At 37.9% G+C, this 12967-nt stretch overlaps 2 long non-coding RNA genes across 2 annotated transcripts; both read right to left on the bottom strand.

Moving 5' to 3' along the window:
- Window positions 1-8599: 8599 nt before the first annotated feature.
- Window positions 8600-9139, bottom strand: LOC130074125 (uncharacterized). The gene is made up of 3 exons (XR_008804415.1): window positions 9020-9139; window positions 8847-8938; window positions 8600-8739 (listed from the first exon to the last, which is right to left on the bottom strand). It is a non-coding gene; the product is annotated as an uncharacterized LOC130074125 (long non-coding RNA).
- Window positions 9140-10371: 1232 nt separating this feature from the next.
- On the bottom strand, window positions 10372-12477 carry LOC130074132 (uncharacterized). The gene is made up of 5 exons (XR_008804417.1): window positions 12361-12477; window positions 12032-12242; window positions 11542-11712; window positions 11348-11446; window positions 10372-10504 (listed from the first exon to the last, which is right to left on the bottom strand). It is a non-coding gene; the product is annotated as an uncharacterized LOC130074132 (long non-coding RNA).
- Between the last annotated feature and the right edge of the window lie 490 nt (window positions 12478-12967).

Here is a 12967-nt window from a genome sequence, read left to right on the forward strand (position 1 = left end):
GTGAGTGAACACGGTGAATCTGACTCCAGTAAATGTGAAAGATATGAATAAAAATGATGTTTATTCAGCCAGCTCACATACCCGTATTTTCTTCCTGTTTTCGGTTGACGTCCACAGTAGGCGATTGTCGAGTGTGCGCACGGTCATTGGTAACTAAGCAACAGTGGAGACTCAGACTGTCAGCTGTCAGCCGATGACAGTGCTTTGTGGTGTTCTGAGAATATCAGCTCAAATGGATAGTTCATCCGAATCAGATGTTGAACACACGGAGGAGGTTTGATCGCGCGCGCGAACTCGACAATCAACTACTGTGGACTTCGGCCGAAAACAGGAAGTAAATACGGGTATGTGAGCTGGCTGAATAAAGAGATTATTCCTGCCTTCGTGAAAGCTCGGATCACAGGAGACTGATATATCAGCCCAGGCATCCACGATCCATTGGCAGATAGTGGCGTAAGTCGCCCGGCGCTGTCTCTCCGTCTTGGTGAACGTGTGTTCCCCATCCATATATAAGGCGCTCCGGATTATAAGGCGCACTGTCGTTTTTTGAGAAAATTAAAGGCTTTTAAGTGCGCCTTATAGTGCGGAAAATACGGTAGTATTATTTTATATGGAAATCAATTATTTATAATTCTGATGAGAATAAAGTTAGGGTTAATTAAAATGAAGGTGTTAGGGGGGTAACAGTTATAAGACCCAGGACCAGATATGATGAAAGAAGACCAGGAGTCGTGAGGTTGAATCAAAGAGTAAAATTTACTGAAGAATAGTTTGCAGTTCAATTGGTAGAGCCAGCGTCAAAGTCTCACGAGGAGGTCGCAAGCTAACTCTACCTTACATGAAAATCGTACACTAGTTATACTGTTTTCAAGGGCATACATTACATAAACATTCACTTCTGATCCAAGTCACGAAGCTCCAGTAATGACCTCGGAGGGCCCATCGAAAAGCGTCATGAGACCAGCCACCCCGTGTCATGAGACCTGCAACATACTGATAAAACCTTCCATCCTCAGAGAGAAGAAATAACAATTACTTTACTTCTTGAGAGATATATGTATGAAAGAAGTAAAACAAATCATAGAGCCATACAGAAATTGACCCCTGTCCATTAATAGGGTCAGCAGAGAAACCTGATCATATGATGAGGGTTTTCTTTAAGTTTAACACACTCATTAGTATACATACAGACAAAAAGCCTGTATTTAATGTTCTCGCTCAGGGCCACAGAAGATTAGTCACAGACATCATAAGACATTCATGAAAGATATGCATTCAACCAACATTCAGGAAAGATGTGCATTCAACAAAAGTATGAATAAAAACTATATGTGAATCACTTATTGCATATAGGAATGATTATATAACTTGATTAGTGCTTATTATAGTAATAATTTAATCATAAAAAAGGATATACATATAGTTGAATAGAAGAGGCAAGGGATTCTGACCCCAACCCTTCAAAGGACAACAAATATATTGATCTGAAATATTGCAAAGTTTAAATTCATTCAGGTACAATTACCAAACATATCTCAAGGTCTTTTTATCTTTTTATTAATTTAATAAACTAATTATATAAAACCATTATCAGTGCACTATAAATAAACTGGTTCTATGCCATTATTAATAAAACTTATTTAAAAAATACAAGCTTAAGACATTTGTAAAAATGCCTTCTATATTTCTGTTTTGCTTTTCACTCCATTGTACCGAAATCGTACCGAACCGTGATGTCTGAACCGAACCGTGACTTCTGTGTACCGTTCTACCCCTAGTATTGTTTTCATACTATGAATTATGTTAAGCTATGGTAAAAGTGGTACCGCCAGACCTGGAGATCAGCTGAATCCTAAATGGTAAAAAAAAACAATTGTTTTACTCGAGGGGAGGTGGAAAATGAGCTTAATTTCCCAAATGGTGCAATATAGCTGTAACGTTAGCTTGGCTTATCATTACTCGGGTGCTCTGCCCTGACTTCTTATGATACAGTGCATGTGTAAGATACAAACTTACGGGTTCCCACACAAAGATTTTTGATAAGTATGCTGATTTTTGTTAAGTCACGGTCAGAAATGTGTCATTTGCATATTAAAATCACAAAAAAATCGAGCAGGGGGCATGTACGACCACAACCCACCACTACCCTTGTCTCGCTGCACCGTGCCACTGTCACCTTTTTTACTTTGAGGAGTTTACCTTGCTTTCTGGAATACACCTTTGTTCTGGAGTCTTGTTGCAGTGTAAATAAATACTGCTTGCATTTAGATGTTGGATTCATCCTTGATCCTTCATTGCAAGTAATTGTGATTGGTTTTGAGTTTTTATAGATACTATGAACAGTAATTAGTAATTAATAAATAATAATTGTGTTGTAACATTGCAGTGCATTTGAAGTCATGTGACACAAATATAAGCAGATTACTTTAATCTATTCACTTGTCCTTTATTAAAAACTTACTAATTAAGTTACATTTAGTAATATAACTGTGTTAATCTTGCAAAAATTAGGGATGCTCATTTTGGTTAATTATTCAACTGACAACTGCTGCTTGTTATCTGATTATTATTACTAAGGATTTGTTTAGTCGAATTTGATTTGTTAGGTTAAGTCGTTATTTTGGGGTTTTTGCGCACAAAAAGTATTCACGTCACTTGATAAACTTAAGATTGAGCCACTGAAGTCACCTGGGCTGCGTTCCAGTCCACTTTTAGACACGCACTTGCGAACTTCCCTAAGCACTTCCCCTCGGGGGAAACCCTGCCGCCATTTTGAAGTGCGTTCCACTTCGTGAAGTGGACAAGGGAAGTTTATATGGACAGACACTTGTTCCCTCGATTTAGACCGAGGGAGCGAGTCTACTTCATATGTACACTTCAGGCAGCTCCATATACCACAATGCAACACGAGTGTGACGTCACCGCAGGTCTCGTCTAATCACCACCACCACAAACAACTCTGATATATTAATTATATATATATATTTAATTTAAAACAACCCAAACACACCTATATACATTTGGATGCTGCATTAAACAAATTCTTAAAGGAAAAAAAATGTAAATAATAAATCAACTCCGTCAGTAGTGGGCACTCGTGCAACGTAAGCAATGACGTACATCCGAGTGAACAAGACGGAGGGAAGTTAGCAAGTGAAGGGCATGACAATTTTGGACTGGAACGCAGCCCTGGACTATTTTAACAATGTCTTTAATAACTTTTCGGGGCTGGCAAGTTTCAATCCCTTAAGAAGCCTGTGGAGGAGTGATCCAGCTCTCAGATTTAATCACAAATATCTTAATTCGTGTTCCGAAGATGAACGAAGGTCTTACGGGGTTGGAACAACATGAGGGTGAGTAATTACTGACAGAATTTTCATTTTTGGGTGAACTATCCCTTTAATATCCTACCATGGTTCTGGAGAAATACTGTCTTGCTTACCTGTTTATTAGAATGCAAGCAAGATCGGCATGTCTCTGTAGTTCTAGCTTGTTACGAAGCTCTCTCTATCATGGAAATGCAACTCCAATGTAAACCTAAAGCCTGTCCCAAACTCTTCTCTAGGTCATTTCTTTCACTTGTATGTTTGCCAGGGCTCCAGACTAACTTTTCCACTGGTTGCACTGGTGTTACCAACTTTCTCAGTTGGTCGCACCAGCATATGATTTGGTCGCAGTTTTTGTTTTTCTTTTCTGCTATATGTAATAGGATTTATCAAAACATGCTGATGAATAGAGGTCTTAATCTGCATACCCTAGTTTTGCACTGATGTAAAAAGACTGACAGTGACACAAGACCTCATGTTAGTAAATGTTTTAATCTTTTAACTCTAAAAAAAAATTAGCATACTGTTTAAATGTGAATCGTGTGTGTGTGTGTGTGTGTGTGTGTGTGTGTGTGTGAATGCACAGATACGCACTGTTACAGACGAAATAAAAGAACATTTCGTTGACTAGTTTTGGATAAAGTTTTTCAAATCAAATAAGCTTTTGTTAGGAGTTTCTGCTCATATGTTAAATATATAGTATGTTTTGTCAATAAACTAATCAACTAAGATGTTTGTTCCAATGCAAGCTATATCAAAATAATGAATCCTCAACTTTGAAATATGTATGATCAAACTAAGACATTTATGGAAAAAGACAATTTTCTTTTCAAGATGTTTCCAACTCTAACTTTGAACTGAAATAAAACCATGTCTATATGGTGAAGGGTGTGTGATAGAAGTGTCCAGAGGTATGCACCCTGTATTTTAAAGAAGAACATTTAATTATTTGCGATACATTATTCATTCACAAAGAATTCAGGGAAATTATTCATGTCCCTAAAGGTTGGAGTTTTCCTCATTTGTTAAATTAAGGCATTAAGATTTTTTATTCCTCTTTTTAGTCAACTTTAGCATGGGTGCGTTCACTTATTCTAAGCTGTGTGTGTGTATATATATATAATTACAAAGCAATTTTAACCAGAAACCAGTCCTTTGTTGTGTATCTTTGGATTATGTTGTGTTGTAAATAAATCCAAACAATCTAAAAGCCATTCTTTTTTAAATCTCCTCATTCTTTGTGCAAGGCTTCTCGTAATGATAGGGCCTGATAGCACCTAATAGGGCCATTATGGGAGGGTCTTTGTCTTTCTCAGGTGTGAAATGCCATACATATTAATGAGAGATCACGCCTCCTCGCATAAAGCTTTCTCAAACAAAACACGTCATACACATTCTAAAAGACTTTATTGACTTATCTGAATGAGTAGTCAGGATGATTCTCACATAGTTTTGGAGCAAATATTCTAGACTATGTGATTCAATTTTCAAAAGTCTTGTGAAGAAATAATGTGTTTTGTGGCCTTATTTCAGAAACTTTTATTTTTAAGTTTTTCAATAACCATGCATAAATAATATTCTCTCAAAAATACAAACATGTACATACATGTTGCTCACAGATTATGGTAGCCCCGTTTGTGCTATATAGAGTGAATTTACACCTTTGCCATTAACATGTTTATAAATAACTGAAAAAAGCACAAATGTCAGTGCATGTCTTATACTGATATACTGATAATTTTATTATGGATGAATTGGGAAGTTATCCACACCATAAAATGGAAATGCTCAAGATAGTTAATAAAGAAAATCTACTGCAAATTATTTCTCAGATAAATTCCTCTTCCAGCTATCTTGACCCGATACCAACAGTATTTTTTAAAGAGGTATCGCAGTGTTTGATAGACTATGTTCTTGATATAGTTAATTGTTCCCTGGAAACAGGCATTTTTCCTAATGCTTTTAAATGTGCTGTTGTGAAGCCACTTTAAAAAAAAAAAGAAACCTTGATTGTTCTCTCCTTAATAACTATAGACCAATTTCTAACATCTCATTTCTGAGTAAGATTTTAGAAAAAGTTGTATTGCAGCAGCTTAATTTTTTAGATGAATATAATATTCGAGAGAAATATCAGTCAGGTTTCAGACAAGGTCATAATACAGAAACAGCATTATTAAAGGTAGTAAATGATCTGAGATTAAATGCAGATAAAGGCACTGCCTCAGTTTTAATCCTTTTAGATCTAAGTGCAGCATTCGACACGGTTGATCATTACATTCTACTCAACAGACTGGAAAAGCTTGTCGGTCTCTCTGGTAATGTTTTAAATTGGTTCAAAACATATATAACAGAAAGGACATTTTTAGTTAATATAGGTGACTGTATTTCAAAATCACATGAGATAAAACAAGGTGTTCCACAAGGATCAATTTTTGGGCCTGCTTTATTATATATGCTCCCGTTGGGTAACATAATTAAGGAATACAACATGAATTATCATCTTTATGCTGATGATATACAGTTATATATCTCAGTTGAAGTAGGAGATACTGTAATATTAGAGAGGCTGGCTGATTGTCTGTCCAGCATCATAAAGTGGACGAACAACAATTTTTTTAAATTGAATGAGGAAAAAACTGAAATTTTGATTGTGGGTCCAAAACATGAGCGGGAGAGGATAGAGGCTGGATTGGGTCCCTTAGCCTCACAATCTAAGAAGAAAGTAAAGAGCTTAGGTGTCACTTTGGACTGCGATCTGAACTTTAAATTTCATATTAATCAAGTGACAAAAACTTGTTTTTATCATCTGAGAAATATAGCCAAGATTCGACCATTTTTATCCTTGGATGATGCTAAGAAACTCATACATGTTTTTATTTTCTCTCATCTTGATTACTGCAATGCTATGTACACTGGCCTACCGAAGAGTTCTTTAGCGAAGCTACAATTGATACAAAATGCTTCTGCCAGAGTACTAATGAAATTAAAAAGGAGAGAACATATTACACCGGTTTTAATGGATTTACACTGGTTACCAGTTCATCAAAGAATCGATTTTAAGGTTCTTTTATTTGTTTATAAAACTCAGCACAATCTGGCACCTTTGTACATTTCAGAATGTCTGTCAAAGTATGTTCCAAATCGTAGATTAAGATCTTCTAATGCCAATCTACTGGCACATTATAGAGTTACCCATAAACGATCTGGTGGTGCTTCTTTTAGTCATTATGCTCCAAAAATTTGGAATATTCTGCCAAATGAAGTGAAAGAGGCTACTAGTATTCAAATTTTTAAAAGGCAGCTTAAGACATATCTTTTTAAAGCTGCTTATCAGCATAATAATATTATGTGAATGTTGTGTATGTCTCTCTCTTTTTTTTTCTTTTTTTTTTTCTATTGATATTGTGTGAATTTGTTTTTATGCCTGTAAGGCACTTTGCGTTGCATTCCATGTATGAAAAGTGCTATACAAATAAATGTTTATTATTATTATGTCAAAACATCCCAAGGGCCTCAAAAACCCCTTGGTCCCCAGAGGGTTAACACGCAGCTGCTCAAGCACTTCTGAAAACATACGCGATGTAAAATTAGAGCCTCTGTCACTCTGAGGGATGCCAAAGATGGAAATAAACTGAGAGAGAGCCTTCACCACCGACTTGGTAGAAATTGTACGTAACGCATAGGCAGCGGGGTAACGGGTGGCCTGACACATCACAGTCAAAAGGTAAACACACCCTGACTTAGATGGAGGCAATGGTCCAACACAGTCGATTAGCAAATGCTCAAATGGGTTCCCTAAAGCCGGAATAGTGTAAAGTGGAGCTGGCTTGATCACCTGATTAGGCTTTCCCATTAACTGACATGTATGGCAGGTCTTAATGAAGCATGCCACATCCTTCTTTAGGCAAGGCCAAAAGAAGTACTTCATAAGTCTGTCATACGTTTTCCGCACACCTAAATGGCCATAATCTGTAGTATCAACTTACAACAATCTAACAATCAACAATCAAACAGATCAACAATCTAAACTTCATCGGCACTACTATCTGGAAAACGGGATCCTCAAACATCTCTTTAGTCTGAGGCATCCACTTACAAACCAACAGCCCATCCTGAACAAAATAACCCCTCGCTGCACTATGTTGCTCCTCAACAGGCAAAACCCCAGCAAACAGTTCACTCAATGTTGAGTCCTCCTGAGCTACAACAAAATCACTAAATGACAAAGATGGCAATTCGGGCAAAACAATAGGCTGTAAATTAGGCTTACGATTTTTCTCTAGAACCTCAGTTCCAGAGGCACGGTTCATGGCACGTGTTACTGCACAGGCGGTGAACACCTCAGGTAAGCTCTGCAAGCTACAATCAGCACCTGGTGGGATAGATGGAACACTCTTAACCAGCACAGGAGGTGGCACATCACGCCAAGTTATTACCCAGGATGTTTGTTGTCCCCGCCTAAAAATTAAAGGACATTTCCATTTCCAGACTTTGTATCATCCTGCGCTGGTTCAGTTAAAGTCCATAGCAGGGGAGCCCAACCTTTTTTTTGAACAAAGATCTACTTTTAGATTTATCAGTGTGCCGAGATCTACCAGTCCAAACAGAAAGCCAGTCGCTACTTACAGCGCATCTGCAGATTTAATATGCACAAAACAAACAGAAAAGTAGCTCTAATCCATATATAATAAATCTGTTGTGAATCAGAAGGCAGAGACAGATCCATTTGCAACAATTTATTAAACAGAAACTCCAGGCAAAGGTCAATATCTGCATAGACAGTTTCAGGGATCAAACAGAGGCAAGTCGAGAACCAGGCTGGAGGTCAGAGGCAGGAATCCAGAAACAGGCTTTGGGTCACTAGGCAGGCAGCAGAACAATCAGAATCCAGAAACAGGCTAGGGTCAATTGGTAGTCTGCAGACAATCTGAGAGAGTTAGAGATAGCAAGGGTCAGAGACACAGGCAGGCAAGGATAACCAGAAACGCTCAGACATGCATAACAACAAATACATACTAAAGTTATTTCCCTACCTTAGTGGGACCTCTGGCACTGGGAGGAGGCAGCTAGTTTCTCGTAGTCAGGGCAGTAAGAGCTGGTTGCAAGCCTTAAGCAGGCCAGAAGGTGGTCATCAGTCATTGTAGATCTGTACTTTGACTTGATTTTCATGTGAGAGAAAGCACACTCATACAAGTAGGTTGACCCGAAAAGTGCTGTCATTTTCTGAGGTTGTGATACTTTTGTTCAGTCAGTAAGTTCCAGAACTCTGGAACTCTTTTATCTGGTCATGCTTACCACCAGCTGCCCATTCCTTCACATCAGATAGCCACTGTGACACCACTTCATCTGTGCAATCTAGCTCTGTTTTTAAGTCAGCTAGCCTTGCAGTCTCATCATGGAGTCTCTGACAAGTCTGATGAACAGTGTTATACAATAATCAGGATTAAAACTTTGTATGATTAACAACAGGCCAAGTAAACACAACAAAAGGACACACAAAACAATTAATATGAGACTTACCTTCACATATCTTGTGGAAACTGCCTGATGTAAAAAAATTTTTTTTTTCTCGTTCCACCCCATTGCATGCAATGTAAGCATGTCCACCCGTGCTGTTGAAAGCAAATAATGAGGTTATGATGATCAATCTAAAAAAAAAAAAAGTATAAATGAATATTGCAAACTCCGATCACCTGCTTTGGACATATATTTGGTCGTCAGGGCACAACGTGAGAGGTAGCTGTTCACTTGCTCCACCTCCTCACCAGCGGTTGTCCCTGCTCCTTCCTGGTTCCTGCCACTCCAATTAATCTGGTAGTAAAGGGTGGAAGACATTCAATTTAATTTTATTTATATAGACCAATATCACAAACCATCAAAGGGCATTACATTCCATGCAAGAAATGGTTATGCAAAAAGACAAGATAATATAGTGTAGCTTAACTTATATTTCATATTATTAATGTGCTTGTAAATATTACAAATGTACAAAATATTATACACAACTCACACTTAGTAGCATGGGCTCGAGCATGCATCACACTGAGAAAGGATTTCATAGTGGTCAGTTCCTGAAGAGCAGGAAGGACACTAGCAACTTTCTCCAGGTATGGCCAGTATTTGCATGCCACGTCCATTGCGAAGAATTGGGCCTTGGCTGGCATGAGCTCCCTTTGAAGGTACAGAGGGTAGGCAAATATCTCCCCCCTGTACATATTAAGGGCTTTCAAAAGGAACCCATGGCGACACACAGCAACCTCAATCCCCTCTTCATCCAATTCTGAAGCCCTCCTTGAAGTTTCCCTTGCTGCTGTCCACTGGGAGTCCCCACATGTGCCTCTTCCCCTAGTCTATGACACACAAAACAAACATGACAAATCAAATAAAAGCAACGGTGTCATTCAATATATGGCATTTATTCTCTCAATTTGATTTTGTAATTGGTAGGCAGGAGTAATTGAAGTGGGGGTTACATTTATTATTGTAACAACTATTTTGTCAACTTGCATTTTTCATTGCTTTCTGTATAGTGTCTACAAATCTAGACACCGCACTGTCTTCAGCCACAAAGAGCCCCTAAAAAAAGCCAGGATCATCAGAGCTGAGGAAGAAAGAAAAATAGAAAATCTATTCATGAAATATATGAGGTAAGAAAATAAATCAATAAAAAGACTGGAAGAAAGATCACCTTCCGTTTCGGCTAAAGCGATATAGCTTTCCGTTTCCATCTGCTGAAACAGCCAACATTTCCGGCGTGCAGGCTGGGCAGGTGAAAGGAGCACTACAGCAGAGCTGGTCTTCCTCAAATGATGCATATGAAAGCTCTAAGAAGCTGCAGTGCATCGCCGTTGATAGGTCCAGACTGGAAAATATATAGAATGAAATAGTATTTTAATATTGTCTGCTTATGGAATTTTTTTTTTTTATAAAATGGTAATAACATTTGCACTTACTCTTCCTCCACACTTAGTGCGATGTTCCAGCAGCTTTGCAAAGGCTTGTCTGGAGAATCCCGGAGATATGATCTTGAGTTCGTGAAGGGAGCTCCAGTGTATAAAGTGTGGAATTGGTGACGGAGGCTGGCCAATATCCACTTCTTAGGAGGTCTTTAAAGTCAGGGGTCCACTGCTGCTGGCATGTTTGACATTCACACAGTGGCTGATGCAAGTCAAAACGCCCTTGGAACAAAACAAAAATATTAAAAATATAATACACACTTACCACATACTTAATTTTACAACACTTAGTTCATTATGCACATTGTGAATGGTTGAGAGACTATCACGTCACGTTAAATAGAACCCAAGCGCAGACAGTAACTTTACAAAACACGGTTTATTTACAACCAGAAAACAAAAACCCACGATGGGGCAAACAAACAACGATGGGGCAAATGAAACAATAACTAGACTTGACAATAAACCGGAACCTTCACAAACAGTTCACAATCCTCACAGGATCGAATATTTAACAAGACAAACCAGCACTGAGGAATAAAAACCGGTAGTTTACATAGAACACATAATCACAAAGACAAAGGTGACACTGATGAACAACAATACTACTGAGGGAACAAGGGCCGTGGTAAGGACACATGATCACAATCACAGGTGACACTGATCCAACATTAACTAAGGAAAGAGGTAAAACACGAGACAATGCAAACAACATAGCCCAAAACAACCGGCCATGTGTTTGCACACAAAACAAGAGACAAATACATGACAGAGACATTGCACAAGTTCCTATAATCCCACATTTATATTTTCTAATTCACTAAATTCCACACTGCTGTGTTGATTGGACATCATGCTGGAAAGATGCTAATAATTTTTTTTATTTGTGGAGGATAAAAAACAAAACAAAAAAACATCTGTCTTTGTTTCAGTTAATAACAATACCATGTGCTATTCCAGATGTTCTGACACTTCTGCAATTGTAAGCACAATGCCACAGCACACTAGTGTGAAAAACATCAAATTTTATATATATATATATATATATTTTTTTTTTATTATTACCATTGATGGTAATTAAAATCACTGGTTTGCCTGGTAACACAGTGAAGTTTGTGCCTCCACAGGAGCAGTCTGGCACCTTCACAGTTGGCAAAATGCAAGCTGGCAAAAATAAGGAAAACAAATAATTTAGATGATCTGTAACTGTCTGCAGACACACATTGAACAGCAAAATTAAAGCTTTCTTGAGAACGTACCTTGCTCATGGGTGCAATATCCATCTTCCCCTTTAATGATGCATGTGGTTGGAGGAATGGCTTCAAAAAAACCATGAATCACGCATTCCCGGTTGTGGAGTGGCTGTTTTTTTGTGATGCAATACATCACAGTCCCCACAGAACCACTCCTCAGGAAGACACTCTCTGCACCTAGGGAGAAAATAAAACAATATTATAATATAATACATTATTTCAGGTGAATAATTCATATAAAGTACTGTATACTCTATTTAAGCTATTCCGCTTTTATGAGGTTTGATTTAATTGTAAAGGATTGCATAGTGGCTCAGTGTTTAGCACTGTCACCTCACAGCAAGAAGGTCCTAGATTTACTTTTCTCATTAATGTGTTTTTCATCTGGATATCTAAGTCTTCTCCCATCCCAAAAGACATGTATCTTAGCCTATAAAGCAGGGCACTCAGCAAACCTACCCTGGGTAATTGAAGTTTGGTATTAATGAAAACCAACCTAATAACAGCAGGCTCGTTGCAAAGGCAACACAGGGGATGACCAACAGCCTCTTTTGAAATAAGGCATTTTAGGTGGTATGGTCTTGCTTCTTTCCAGCGCTCTGAGGCTTTCTGCTGCCGAAAAGACCATGATGATGCAGAGCTACTTTGAGGCTGAGCAGCAGAAGGACATGACGCCAAAATATCAGAGAGCCTCTCCATATTTTTTTCTGTAAAGAAAATCCAAAAATAAAGCTGTAAGGGATCATTCACTATAGATAACTGATCAGTATCAGAATGAACACTTTTTTTATACTGTACATTCATAAATTCATCACTGTGAATTACCAAATTCCTCTTGAGGATTTAGTTTTGTTGAGGTTGCAGTAAGTGGAACCTTCACACTGGATGACAGGGAGCACTCAACCGTGGGGTATGTGGCTGTAAACAAAACATAGAAGAATAAGAACAAGTTAGGCTATCACACTCTATTCTTGTTCTTCTTTTGATACTATATACTATAACAATTTATGAAATCAGACATATTTTTGTTAAGTACTTGGTAGTGTCTTCTACAATAGTGTCACTGAAAGGTTTATCTACTTTTTAATGTCTTTTTAGATATTTGAATATTTTAAACTCTCAATAAACAATTACATTGTTCTAATTTGAGTTGGTCCAACATTGTCATAGTACCAAAAGGCAGGTAACTTGTGAAAGGAAAACACAACATAGTGTGTTAGTAAGGTGTTGAACAGCTTAAATGAGCCTTGGAATAGATTCTCCAAGTCCCTGTAACTCAGAGGGATGGAACTGCATATACTATTATTATTATTATTATTACTATTATTATTATTATATTCCCTTATTAACACATGTCACAGAGCATGGCAGGATGCATCATGCAATATACCTGTATTAAATCTTCTGCACTCATCATTCTTACATATTCCTC

Source organism: Rhinichthys klamathensis, unplaced genomic scaffold, assembly GCF_029890125.1.
Source record: "Rhinichthys klamathensis goyatoka isolate OS25496 unplaced genomic scaffold, OSU_Roscu_1.1 h1tg000570l_1, whole genome shotgun sequence".
In the NCBI taxonomy this organism is placed as follows: Eukaryota; Metazoa; Chordata; class Actinopteri; order Cypriniformes; family Leuciscidae; genus Rhinichthys; species Rhinichthys klamathensis.